At 50.5% G+C, this 14,322-nt stretch overlaps 1 protein-coding gene across 25 annotated transcripts in view; it reads left to right on the forward strand.

Annotated features, from left to right (window-relative positions):
- The window catches only part of NEDD4L (NEDD4 like E3 ubiquitin protein ligase), a 1,669,848-nt gene that overhangs the window by 1,072,338 nt on the left and 583,188 nt on the right, over window positions 1–14,322 (forward strand). The window lies entirely within an intron of this gene.

Below are 14,322 nucleotides of genomic sequence, written 5' to 3' on the forward strand. Positions count from 1 at the left end.
CCTTGTTTGTCACTGGTTATGTGGTGCATCGTTACTTGTTAGAAAACAATAACAGTAAATGAAAAGATAAATCAATGCACATTGCTACTACTGGACCTCTTATCCTCCTTAAACACCATCAACCTGCAGATGTAAATGTAAATGTAAATTGATACTTGTATAGCGCACTACTCACCCGCAAGGGTCTCAAGGCGCTTGTACGAATACCGCTGTGGAACCCATCCTGGCTTTCCCTGTGAGGCGTCCACTCCTGGGCACCCCCAAGGTGGAGGCCAGGCATCCTTAGCGTTGTGGGGGCCGTTGTGGAGATTAAGCAAGCTATTGCCCAGAGTTGCAGAGTGGGACTCCATGATTGGAATGGCACCGAGGCGAGAATTATCAGGTCCGTGGAATTTTTGAGCCCAAGACCCGCCGAGGCGGGGAATTGAACCCTGGCTAGACCGCTGCATCAGGGTCTGCCGCTCTAATCATTGAGCCACACTTCTCCACAGATGCTAATTGAAAGACTGTCTGTTTGGGCCACATTTGCGGAAATGCATTGACATGGTTTTCATCTTACTTACAAAACCATTCACTTAAAGATAAACGGGGCCAAATCTTTTCCAGAATATCTAGAAAATGTTGCTCAGCCTTGTTATCAACACTCTTCAGTGTTTACATGTTTGCTTGCCCCAAACCCGGACATCTTGGACTCTTACAATGTAGTTTACCACATGAATGTGGATGACTCACCTTTGCACCTGAAGCATGAGGATGAACCTGGCAACCTCCATATCTTGTCACAATCTTGCCTTGCTGCTTTTCATGGGTTTACATTTGGATGCTAAATTACTGGATGTGCTCAGTGGTGATGAGACTGCCATCCTGTCCCTTTATCTTGACCTGAGTAATTAGTCTCTCCTAGTCACTGTGAATAAAGCTCATTACTTGGGAGTACTTTTTGATAGTAATCTATCATTTACTCCTATTTAAACCCTGCAAAATCCATTCTCAACCATCTGTTTGTTGACATTGATTCTGACATTTCTCCTTTGCTCTCAGCATTTTTTTCCAATTCTCGCTGTGACCATGGCCTACCTGGATTACTGCAAACAGCCAGTGCACTTAACCATTTAACACTTCTCTCTGACCTCTTAAGCCAAATTCTAAAAAACCTTAAAGAGCCATTCTCCCTGCCATTTGGATACACACATCCAATTTGAACCATTCCTCTTCCTCAGCTTGTCTTTAAAGCTCCATATGACCCTCATCCAAAAATCACACATTGGCCTCTGAGAAGTGATTAGCAGTGCAATAAAGAAATGCAAATTTAAAATGAAATATATATATATATATATATATTGCATCTGAGAATTTTTTTACTGTACAAGTTTTTATACAGGATCCATTGTCAGTAATGCAAGCTGAGCACACGGCTGAGTGCATTTACTTATTGCTCATATCCTAATAGTAAAAGCCTTGCAATAATGAATCATTAATGAATCTTGTATATACGTTTTATTAACAGTACAACCTATGCACATAGTTGCATACCATACCTTTGTGGCGGACAGTCCACTTTCACATATACTTACAATTCTACTGTAAACTGGCAGCCCCATGATTTGTGCTACAGGCCTATTTCTTACTGGCATCGCCCGGCCCCCGGAGGATCCCTCCTGTCTCCTTCGACATCCCTCTGCTAAAAGCCCTGTGGTTCAGACTGCTTTAGCCATGCAAAATATTGATGTTCTTCCTCCTGTCCCTCCTGAAAGGGAGGCCAGGAAATTTGACACTTGTAGGTGTATTTTCTCTTTTTTCTAGTGCTGCTCTTCTTGTGAGATTACTCGCTTCTCCCATGCCTTGAGGGACTCTGTGTAACAACTCGTACCCTCCCTTCCAGAGGAAGCCCAGAGTGCTCCTGTTCCCCTGGTGCAAGATAGAGAACTAGCGGTCACACTTAGCATCTTCTGTGGTATGGATTCTACCCATTCTGTTGGTTGGGCTATGTCCTCTATTGCTCTCTGTTGGCACACATGGTTGCATACTACGTTGATTGGCATGCCTTTTAATTGCACCTCTTATTTTGGTGCACACACCTACTCCGCTTTATACCTTTTCAGGAATAGTCATAGTGGTACAGTGTCTTAACTCTGTTGTTGTATTAGGGTTGTTGGGGACAGTTTTGTTACCCTTGTTTTGACTCTTCTCTACCTTCATAGGGCGGAGTACTCTCTCCCTTCCAGGGTTAAACCCAGTGTGGTGTACCTGCTTTCTGCAGGTAATTTTCTTCTCATTTATGCTGTCAGTTACAGGTTTCATTTCCAGCCATCTGGAACATACCTTGCTTTGCGGTCTCGTGGGAGTCTGTTCTTGCAGCTACTTTTTGCCACTTAATTTTTCCTACCCGAATGCTTACTCTGTAGTGGGTATTCTGTTAATGTACGCGTGTGCGGTGTAGCCTTGATACTCATTTTAGGAACTTTATTTTGCATTCCTTAGAGGCATTTTGTGAGCCATCCATGCAGTTAGTATCCTTTATAGGGACTTCCTCTTTTCTCTGCCCTTCCAGATGGGTGGCCCTGGTACTGCAGGCAGGCACACTCCTGGCCTTGTTTACTTTCACTCTGGTCTTCGACCCTTTTTGGAGTGGACCTTCTCTTTGTTCTGTTTTACTTTGTGGTACACATGGATTTTCTCCTACTCTTAATGTGTTCCTATTGGTTCAGGTCTGGGTTCCGCGACTCCACCTCCCAAATGCCTTGTGGTATCGGCAAATTATTTCAAAGTACGCCAGGTCTCTGTTTTCTTGTGCATGCCCTTTTCTACTTTGTCAAGATGCTTGTGATGCTGTTTATCTTCAGCAGTCTGATGTTCTTGTATCTGTTTTTCCCCTTTCGGTGTTCTACCTACCTGCTTGGGGTACGGCCGCTACTGTTGCCTCCTGCAGGATTTTGTTTATACATCTCTGCCATTGCCCCATTGAGTACCTGTTGTGTCTGCTGTTCTTTCAGTTCACTTCACCTGGGACACCAGTCCCCTTAATTGTTTGGTACCTTGTCTGGTATCTTTCTTTCACAAAAGGCTGGGTTCCCCTTTCTTTCCTATCTCTTCCTCACCTCTTTTTGCTATTGGAGAGGTTCTATTTACCCCTTCTTTGGTCTGGGCATTTCATTACTTTTGCTTGGGGCATATCCTATCTTTCCTTAAGTTTCCATGAAGCGTTGGTCAGGTTTCTTACCTGTGTCTTCTGCTTCCATAAGTTGGGAAATGTGTAATTGTCACCATCAACTATCTGTTGCCCTTAGTTCCGCCAGCCTTTGTTTCCCTTCTCCTCTACCTTCTTCCTCCTTTCTCTTTAATCTTTCCTCCTCCTTCATCAGTGGCATTGGTTCTTGGAGGTTTGCTCTCCTGTAGTAGGCAATGCCTTCCTCTTCTTTTGTGGCACTGTGTGGTTCTTTCCCAGCTTTGTCTTTCTGTCTCTGCCTGAATTAATATTGTATCCTCTTCTTTGACAAGGGCAAGAGGTTTTATTCCCATCCTTACTCGGTTACCTCTGTTCTTGGAGTTTCCCTAGCTTCTCCACTTCTGGTTTTCCCGCTCAGTGCCGGAGGACATGGGGTACCTTCGGAGTGGCTGTACTTTTACTGTACCCGGTTTTGTGTGTCTGTGGAGATTTCTGTGTTTTTGTATGCATATTATTCTTATATACATTTACCTTCGGATATCTGAAAGAGACACGTTAGTGATAGATTCCTAACCTTAGAATATCCCCAGGCGTCAGACTTGATCCAGAAAGTTTTCGCCCGGAGTATCCCTGTGCGTCGGTAGGCGTCGCCTTACGGCTCCATGTACGTCGCTGGCATCGTAGCCACCGAGATGACGTCGTCAGAGCTACTTAGACGCACCCACGCACGCTGACCTCAGTTCTTTCTTTTTCTGCGCAGCTGCGCAGATCCGAGAGAAAGCGGTACTCCTAGTTAAGTTTTTACTTGGTTTCTGACAACTTGTTTTGTCGTGTACTTGACCTCTGGTGCAATAGAGATGCCCGGGTTTAAGTCCTGTAGGGCCTGCCGTCGAAACATGTCGGTAGCGGACCCTCACAACGTGCGTCTCTTCTGCATGGGGCAAGCCCATGACCCCGAGGCGTGCCCCGATTGTCGGGCCATGGCGCCGAAAGCTTTGCGGGAGCGTTCCAGAAAGTTGTTGGAGGTCCGGCAATCGGTTCCGCGCCGATCAAGGTCCCGATCCCGTGGTAGGTCAAGGGACTGGTCGCAGAGCCATCCGCATCGCTCGGCGGAATCGGGGACAGGTAAGTCTAGGCGTCATAAAAAGTCGTAGAAGCGACGTAGCTCTTCCTCTACCCCTCACCAGTCGTGGGATGCGGTGGAGAGGTTGGGCGGTAACTCCCCCGCGGCTCCGTTGGAGCCTCCGTCGTTGCCTGCGGCCTACCCTCCCTTTCCGGGGCCGTACGCGACTTCGGACGAGGTGCAGGCCGTTATGTCGGCCATGCGCCATTTGTTTGCCCCTTCGGGTCCCGCGGATCCGTCGGAAGGGTTTGCCCCCGTTTCTGGCCTGGGCTACGCCGGAACCATTCCCTACGGCGCCTCGGGCTCGGCCCAGGCGTTAGCGCCAGCTCTGGCCTCGGTGCCGGCCCTGGATCCGGCTTCGGTGCCAGGCACGGTGCCGCCGCTGACGCCATACGGCACCTACCCGGGACTGGTATCTTACCCTCCCATTCCATTTCTTGGAGGGGAGTTTATCCCGTTTCCCAGGGCACCTCGTCCTTACCGGCCCCTTCAGCAACCGGTGGACGAAGGGGAATACTGGGAGGGGTCTAAGGACCCTCTTGCAGCTCAATGCGAGGATGAGCCTGAGTGGGAAGGCGATGTGGAGGGTCCAGTGGATCTGGATTTCTCTCCACGCCCTGGTACTCTGTCCCCTTCTTCCATGGCCACGGAGGAGGTTGGGACTTTGTCGGTGGTTTTGCGTCGGGCAGCTGAGGCTCTTAACCTCGAGCTCCCTTCTGTACCTATCAGGACCAATCTCCTCTGCGGAGCCGTTACTGCCCTTCAATGATGCGCTTACTGATATCCTGTTGGGCACCCAGATTAAACCTAACACAAGAGTCCCTGTAGACAAGGGTGTGGTGCGCCGCCATCTCCTGGCGCCGGGCGATCCCAGCTTTTTCACACAACACCCGACGCCTGAGAGTCTGGTTGTCCAGGCTTCTGCCTCGCCGAGTGCGTTCCCTTCTGCTCCTCCGGACAAGGAATCTAGGAAACTTGAGCAATTTGGGAAAAAGATTTTCACATCTGCCAGCTCTGGGTTGCGGGTGGTGAATACTGCTTGCTTGCTAGGCCGCTATACCCATTCTGTGTGGGACACTGTGGCACAGGTGCTGCCTCAGTGTCCTGTGGAAGCACGGGCGGTTCTCTCCCAAGTCATTACTGAAGGGAGAGATGCTGCAAAATTTACTATTCGTTGTGGGCTTGACACGGCCGATTCTCTCGGTAGGGCACTTTCCACAACTGTGGCGCTCCGTCGTTATGCTTGGCTCCAAACTACTAGCTTCTCTGGGGATGTCCAGAACACCCTGTTGGACATGCCCTTTGATGGTACACGCCTCTTTGGTGATAAGGCGGATAGCACCCTGGAACGCTTTATGGACTCTCAAGCTACGGCCCAGTCCTTGGGTCTCGCCACCACGCGTACTCCCTCGGGGTCCGATTTTTGGTCCTTTCGAGGTCGAGGCCAGGGCATCCAGACGCATTCTTTTCAGACCCGCAAGGCTGTGCAGCCACAGTCTCAGCACAGCCGCGGACGTGGGACCCGCCATGGTAGGTCCCGAGGACAGTGGACGGGTCAGTCCACCACCTCCCCTTCCTCCGCCGACTCTAAAGGTTCCTAGTCCGGTGTTTCAGGCCCACCTGATGCCAGAGGGTGGCAGGATTCACCATCACCTTCCCCACTGGTGCTCCATAACCTCGGACAGGTGGGTTCTGCAAATAGTCCGAAGGGGCTACTCCCTCCCCTTCGAAACTACCGCTCCAGCCATGCCACCTCAGTACCACCGCATGTCGGGGGAACACTTGTCACTTCTCCAGCAGGAAGTTACGGCCCTCTTGGCCAAGGTGGCCATTGAGCGCGTTCCCACGCCAGAAGGAGGTCATGGTTGTTACTCCCACTACTTCTTGGTTCCAAAGAAGGACAAAGGTCTGCCCCCTATCTTAGACCTCCGGAACGTCAATCGCTTCCTCCGGAAGGGGAAGTTCAAGATGCTCACGCTTGCTCAGGTCTTGTCTGCCCTAGACCCGCAAGACTGGCTGGTGGCGTTGGACTTGCAGGATGCTTATTTTCATATCCTCATCCTGCCAGCCTACGGTTCACGGTGGGCCACGAGCACTTTCAGTTCACCATGCTCCCTTTCGGCCTTACCAGCACCCCTCGGGTGTTCACGAAAGTGATGGCGGTGGTTGCAGCTCATCTGCGCAGATCAGGGGTTTCAGTCTTCCCCTATCTCGACGTCTGGCTTTTGAAGGCGGGCTCGCCCCAGGCAGTCGTCTCCCACCTCCAGACTACGGCTGACCTCCTGTATTTGCTGGGGTTTTCCATCAGCGTGCCGAAGTCGCACCTGATTCCCTTTCAGAAGCTCCTCTTCATCGAAGCAGTCCTGGATACGGCGCAGTTTCGGGTTTATCTTCCCAAACAGCGAGTCCGGGACATTCGGGCTATGATTCCGATCTTTCGGCCCTGGTCCTGGGTTTCGGTCAGGAATACTCTGAGGCTGCTGGGCCTCATGACCTCCTGTTTTCTGCTAATCGATCATGCCAGATGGCATATGCGGGCTCTGCAGTGGGACCTGAAGTTCCAGTGGACGTAGCATCGGGGGAACCTGTCCGACTACGTCCAGATCTCGGAGGGCACTGCACAGGACTTGCAGTGGTGGCTCACGAACCAGCGTTGGGTCAGCGGCAGATCACTCTCCCTTCCCCAACCGGAGCACACAGTAGTGACGGACGCGTCCCTCCTGGAATGGGGTGGCCACATGGGAGAGGCGGAGATCAGAGGCCTCTGGTCTCCGACGGAGTCCAAGCTCCATATCCATCTTTTGGAGCTCAGGGCGATCCTACTTGCACTGTAAGCATTCCTTCCCTCTGTCAAGTCGAGAGTGGTGCAGGTGTTCACGGACAACACCACCGCCATGTGGTACTGCAACAAATAAGGCGGGGTGGGGTCGTGGACCCTATGTCAGGAATCTCTGCGTCTCTGGACGTGGCTGGAACATCAAGGCATTTCCTTGGTGGTTCAACACCTGGCAGGTACCCTGAACGCCAGGGCAGACAAACTCTGCCGCAGGTGCATGTTGGATCACGAATGGCGTCCTCACTCGGAGGTGGTGCGAGGTCTCTTTCATCAGAACCTTGGTTAGATCTATTCGCCACCGAAGAGAACGAGCAATGTCAGCAGTTCTGCGCGTTGGAGTTTCCAAGGCGGCACTCGCTAGGCGACGCTTTTCGTCGCGAGTGGAGTTGCAGTCTGTTGTTTGCCTTTCCGCTTTACCACTTCTGCCCAGAGTGCTAAACAAGATCAGGCGCGACCGGGCCCAAGTCATTCTTGTGGCACCGGACTAGGCTCGAAGTGTTTGGTATTCCGAGCTACTCCGTATGAGCGTGGATCCCCCCATCCGACTGCCTCTTCGGGAGGATCTCCTGTCGCAGCAACAGGGGACGGTCCTCCACCCGAACCTGTCCAGCCTCCACCTCCTTGCGTGGAGATTTCGCGGCGACAGGTGATTCCATTTCACTTGCCTCCCGAAGTCTGTAATGTGATTTCAGTGGCCAGGCGGCCCTTCACTAAAACGGTATACGCCTGTCGGTGGAAAAAATGTGTGGCATGGTGCACAGCAAAATCTGTTGATCCTCTTGCTACCCCTCTTTCTGAGGTCCTATTGTTCCTCTTTTCTTTGACCCAGCAGGGCTCTGCTTTGGGCACTATCAAGGGCTATCTTTCTGCTCTTTCAGCCTTTCTTAGGTTGCCTGATCAGCCCTCTGTTTTCAAGTCCCCGGTTGTCAATAGATTTCTCAAAGGCATTACTCTCCTTTTCCCTCCTATTCCTTTTGTGATGCCTCAATGGGACTTGAACCTGATTCTCACATATCTGATGTGCGCTCCATTTGACCCTCTTCATAACTATCCTTTGCGGTTATTGACTTTGAAAACGGTCTTCCTGTTCCTGTATGGAATTTATCACTAACGTGTCTCTTTCAGATGCACAAGTTACTTACTTGTGTAACGATATATCTGTAAGAGACATTAGTTAGTGATAGATTCCTTACCGCCCACCCATCCTCCCCGTTCTGCGAACTGTTCTCTAGGGTTCAGGTCATCCCTTTTAGGGCCCTAGATCTATTGCACCAGTAGTCGGTCTTTGACATGGCTCTGCACTTTTGGCGCGGGAAAGTTGTGTACAAAACTGACGTCAGCGTGCGTGGGCGCGTCTAAGTAGCTCTGACGATGTCATCTCGGCGGCTACGACGCCAGTGACGTACGCGGAGCTGTAAGACGACGCCTACAGACGCGCAGGGGTACTGCTGACGAAAACTTTCCGGATCCAGTCTGACGCCTGGGGTAAGGTAAGGATCTATCACTAACTAATATCTCTTACAGATATATCATTACACAAGTAAGTAACTTGTGCGTCTCTACGTGTATATGCCAATCTCTTGCCTGCATCTCATCTATCAAGGTTCTCAGTACATGAGCGGTTTCTTTTACCATTTTTGTTGTTCTAATGATGCTCTTCAGCATTCATCGTTCTCTATTTCTCCATCATTCTTTGATTAGAGGTCTCTTTTTTTTAAATCTGTTTCTCAGGATAGGGTCCTTGGCGATCTGTGGGTCCTATTGTCCTTGGTCCCTTGCATCCCCCAATCATAGGTTACGTCCCTCTTTAGAACTGCCTCTTTTATTGGTTCTACACCGTGTTTCTCAGTCTTGTAGCTTTCTGCTCCCTATGGGCTTCCCATGGTCCTTCTGGAGATCAGTCCTTCAGTGAGCATCTTGCTTCACCTATCATTTTTCGGATAGTCTGGTCCCTACTAACTTTTGGACTGGGTTCTCCTATTTGGGGATCTTTGTTGAGGTTGGTTCGCAACCCCTCCTCCAAGGATGGTATTGCTTGGGTATCCGAATCTAAGATAAGGAATCTTTGGCAAGATGTCTCTGTCAGATGGACAAGTTACTTACCTTCGGTAACGGTTTGGTAGAGACCGGATCTAGCCGCAGATTCCTTATTGACCCACCCACCCTCCCCGCTCTGCGAACTGAGGGCCCTGTCGGCTACTACATCTCCTCTTTGCTTTCTACTTCAATTCTTTCAATCTGTGCTTGTTGATACAAGAGTTTTCCCTTTTTGGCACACTTTGTTTTTTGACTACTTCTCTACGTGGCTGCATGTTGTTGGCGCAGAAATGGTCACAAAGAAACTGACGTCAGCGAGTTGGGGGAGGGCTTATATGGGCTCCGCTGACATCACATCCAGGAGACGACGTTGCTGCAGTCGCTCGACACTCTCTACCGATGCGCAGAGGTACAGCTGGAAAAGTTTCAGATCCAGTCTGGTGCCTGGGGAGGATTTTAAGATAAGGAATCTGCGGCTAGATCCTGTCTGTACCAGATAAGGCGTTACCGAAAGTAAGTAACTTGTCTGTTTTGAGCATTGGGCAATATGAATTGCCTACCTCTCAGAATGCATAACTAAGTGGAACACCAATCTAAAGCATAATGTTCGAGGCATACAAGCTGCAGATTATACACTGTGCATAGATCGCCATCTGGTGTTGGGCCCGGATGTTTGCAGTTTGTTTTTCCTCTTGGAAAGTCTTTGGAAGTCACGAGGTTGGTGACTCCTCCTTTGGTTCGTATTGCGCATGGGCTTCGGCTCCATCCTCAGATTGTTTTTTCCGCCATCGGGCTCGGATGTAATACTTCGCGCTCCGGTTCCGAACTTTTACAGTTCAACGATCGACGCAAAAATTCCACGCTCATTGAGATCCTTCAGATAATAAATCATCTTAATCACCTTTTCTTCGGCACTTCTTCGATTCCGGTCGTCGACGGCGGCCTTCGGGCCTATTCCGGCTCCGGTCTCGGCTGATGGAAAGAACTCCCTTCAAGAAGTGCCCTCGATGTGGGTCCACGTTTCCCCCACACCGATCTTCATGAGGTGTGCAACCTCTGCCTCTCCCCTGAACATGAGGCCCGAGACTGTCCCGTCTGCAAGTCTTTTCGCTCTAAAAAGACTATTCGAGATCGACGGGCTAGACGCAACATGGCGCACTCCTCGACCTCCGCTCCAGTCGACATCTTCGGGGACGACGTCGAAGCTCCGGGACAGCAGAACATCGAAGAAGAGGACGACGACCTCGTCAGTGCTTCCGAGGCCGACGACTCAGATGTGGAGGACATCACCCCGGCGCAGAGGGTCGTGATTACAATACCCCCTTCCACACCCACGCCGATACCCAAAAAGGCTTCGGTCACACCTTCGCCTTCGGGCCTAGGCAAGACCAAGGATACTGCTTCTCACACCCCACCTTCGGGCCCGGTAAAGAAGCCTATTAAGCCTTCCGGCAGCTCGGCCTCGAGCCAGCCGACCAGCGGCACCGAAAAACACCCTTCGGCACCGAAGAAAAGATCGGCCTCTACCTCCACACCGAACCCAGCACCAAAGCCTTCGGTGTCGAAACCTGCCCTTCCGGTGCCGACCAAACATCACAGGGCCCTCGGCACCGACACTCACGTGCCGAAGCCTTCTTCGCCACCGACCAAAAAATCGGAAGTCCCAAAGAAGCACGGCTTAGACAAACCTAAAAAGCAGTCGGCCCCGAAAACTTCGGCGCCGACCGAACAACCAGTGTCGCAAGGACTTTTTACACCGGATCCTCTGCAAAAGACACTCACCAAGGATCCAAAAACTGGCATTTGACATTGTCTTCAAAAAAGAGACACTTGGACAAACCAGCTCCACCTCCACCTCCAAAGAGGAAAGACACTGCTACCTCCCCTTTCAGAGTGCCTTCCCCACCTCCTCCACCTCCTCCACCCTCCCCACCTCCACCCTCTCCACCCATGCCTCATCGTTCCCCAACCTTGTCTCCTGTCCCAGATGATTTAGGAGACCCTTATTATGATCCAGCAGATGTGCCAAAAAACCCCACCCCTACTGGATCTCCAGACCCATGGGACGACTAGAACAATCCGGACATCCCAGATGTCCCACAGGATGACCTTTACCCATCTAGGCCATCCCCACCTGAAGATTCGTTAGGCTTTCACCACCTACTACAAAGGGCGGCACACTACCACGGGGTGGAGTTACATACTGACCCAGTGGAGGAAGATTTTCTCCTAGACACCTTAGATAATGCACATAGGTCTACTGCCATTCTACCTATGTTAAAGGGAGTAATCAAACATGCACCGGAGGTTTTTAAAGACCCAGTCAGGGCCAGGGTCCTAAACCCCCGTATAGAGAAAAAATACAAAGCCGCCCCCACAGACCCTTCATACATTAAAGGCCCTGCACCATTGGATTCCCTAGTGGTATCTACAGCTAGGAAACGCTCAAATTCTCAGGCGTCAGGCGAAGCACCACCACCTGACAAAGAGTCCAAGCTCCTAGACGCGTCAGGGAAGCGCACTGCGTCACAGGCCGCCAATATATGGCGTATCGCCAACACGCAAGCGCTATTGGCCAGATACGACAGGGCGCATTATGATGAGTTAGAGACCATCATGCACCATCTCCCTGAAAAATACAGGAATAGGGCTAATGAATTGATCCAAGAGGGAAAAACAATAACTAATACCTCTATACGCTGTGCCCTAGATGCAGCAGATACAGCCTCCAGGGCCATAAACACCAGTGTCCTTCTCTGTCGCCATGCCTGGCTCAGAAGTTTCAGGTTTTAAACCTGAGGTACAAGCCTCTATATTGAACCACCCATTCGACCAAGATCATCTATTTGGCCCAAAAGTTGATGAAGCGCTCGACAAGATGAAAAAAGATACTGACACGGCGAAATCCATGGGAGCCCTACAGTCACACACTCCTAGGCGCTCTTTTCGCCGCTCTTCCTTTCGGGGCACGGGCAGGGGCTACTCCTCGGATAGTGCATCCACGTCATACAAATCCCCTCTTCAATCTACCTTCACAAAGGGTTATCAAAGAGGCGGATACAGAGGCAATAATAATAAGGGCAGAGGCAAGACAAATACCGCCCGCTCTGCCACACCGCCTACCCAATGACTTTCCCATGCTCCCTCCAGACCATTCCACTCCGGTCAGGGGCAGAATACAACATTTCCTTCACGTCTGGGAGACCATCACCACAGACAGATGGGTGACCCAAATTATTCATTCAGGGTATTGCCTAGAATTAACATCTACCCCCCCCAAACATTCCACCCAGGCAACGCCCTATGTCTCAAGAACATGCTACGTTATTAAAACAGGAGGTAATCTCCCTCCTGCAAAAACAAGCCATAGAACAGGTCCCCATAAATCACAAAATTTAGGGGTCTACTCCCTGTACTTTCTGATTCCAAAGAGAGACGAGACTCTACGACCTATCCTAGATCTCAGACCTCTAAATACTTACATACATTCAGACCATTTTCACATGGTAACCCTTCAACAGGTTCTTCCACTCCTCTCCCAGAACGACTTTCTCACCACTCTGGACTTGAAAGACGCATACTTTCACATCCCAGTACACCAGGCTCACAGAAAGTACCTCAGATTTGTGGTGGACGGGCAACACTACCAGTTCAAGGTGCTCCCGTTCGGGGTAACAGCACCAAGGGTATTCACCAAGTGCCTAGCAGTAGTGGCTTCACACCTCAGGAGACAGCACATTCACGTCTTCCCATACTTGGACGATTGGCTAATAAAAGCCGCGTCCTACGAACAATGTGTGCAACACACTGCCGCTACAATCCAACTGCTTCACCAGCTAGGTTTCACAGTGAACCATAAAAAGTCCCACCTGGTACCCTCACACACAAAACAATACCTCGGTGCTACCATAGACACCTCAAAAGCCATAGCCTATCCCAATCCTGCCAGGATTGCAAACATACAGGCTCTGCGTCAGAAATTCACATTTCAACACTCTCTCCCAGGAAGAGTGTTTATGCAACTGATAGGGATGATTGCCTATTGCATTTTCATAGTGCCCCATGCAAGACTCCAGATGCGTCCACTCCAAGAGTGCTTAGCGTGCCAGTGGAACCAGGCCCAGGGGCAACTGACAGATCTGGTGTTGGTAGACGGTCGCACCCATCGCTCTCTGCAGTGGTGGAACACCACAAACCTTTCCAGAGGTCGACCGTTCCTAGACCCGGTTCCACAAATAATCCTGACAACAGACGCATCGCTCTCCGGATGGGGAGCTCATCTGTTACATCTCACAGTACAGGGCACATGGACGTCGCAACAGAAGTTACTCCACATCAATCATTTGGAGTTACTGGCAATCTTCCTAGCCCTAAAATCCTCCCAGACGCAGATTTCAGGCAAGGCAGTCCTCATTCGCACAGACAACATGACTGCCATGTACTACATTCAAAAACAGGGGGGCACACACTCTCCACAGCTCTCTCAATTAGCACAGAGCATATGGAGATGGGCAATTCCACAGAAAATCTTTCTCCTGGCCCAACATGTCCCAGGAGTCCAAAACACCGTGGCAGATCTGCTCAGCAGACAAACACAAAAGATTCACGAATGGGAACTTCACCCACAGGTTCTTCACCCATTCTTTCAGAAGTGGGGACATACACACATAGACCTATTCGCCACCCACGAATACAAGAAATGCCCAAGCTTCGCCGCCAGATATCCACACCCATTGTCCAAAGGCAATGCGATATGGATGAACTGGTCAAACAAATTTGCATACGCTTTTCCACCTCTCCCACTAATTCCATTAGTGGTGCGAAAGCTACAACAGCATTCCCTAACACTGACCCTAGTAGCTCCAACATGGGCCAGACAACCGTGGTACACCACACTGCTGGAACTCTCGGTAGTACCACACCAAAACTACACCTCTCACCATGCCTCCTAACCCAGAACCATGGAGAGATCAGGCACCCGGACCCATCTCAGCTCAACCTTGCGATCTGGCTCCTGAGGTCCTAGAATTCGGATACCTTAATCTTCCCCCTGATTGCATGAATATTATCAGGGAAGCTAGACGCCCTACTACTAGGACATGCTATGCTGCAAAGTGGAAAAGATTTGTTGTTTACTGCCACAACAACACAATCAAACCT

Source organism: Triturus cristatus, chromosome 2_1, assembly GCF_964204655.1.
Source record: "Triturus cristatus chromosome 2_1, aTriCri1.1, whole genome shotgun sequence".
In the NCBI taxonomy this organism is placed as follows: Eukaryota; Metazoa; Chordata; class Amphibia; order Caudata; family Salamandridae; genus Triturus; species Triturus cristatus.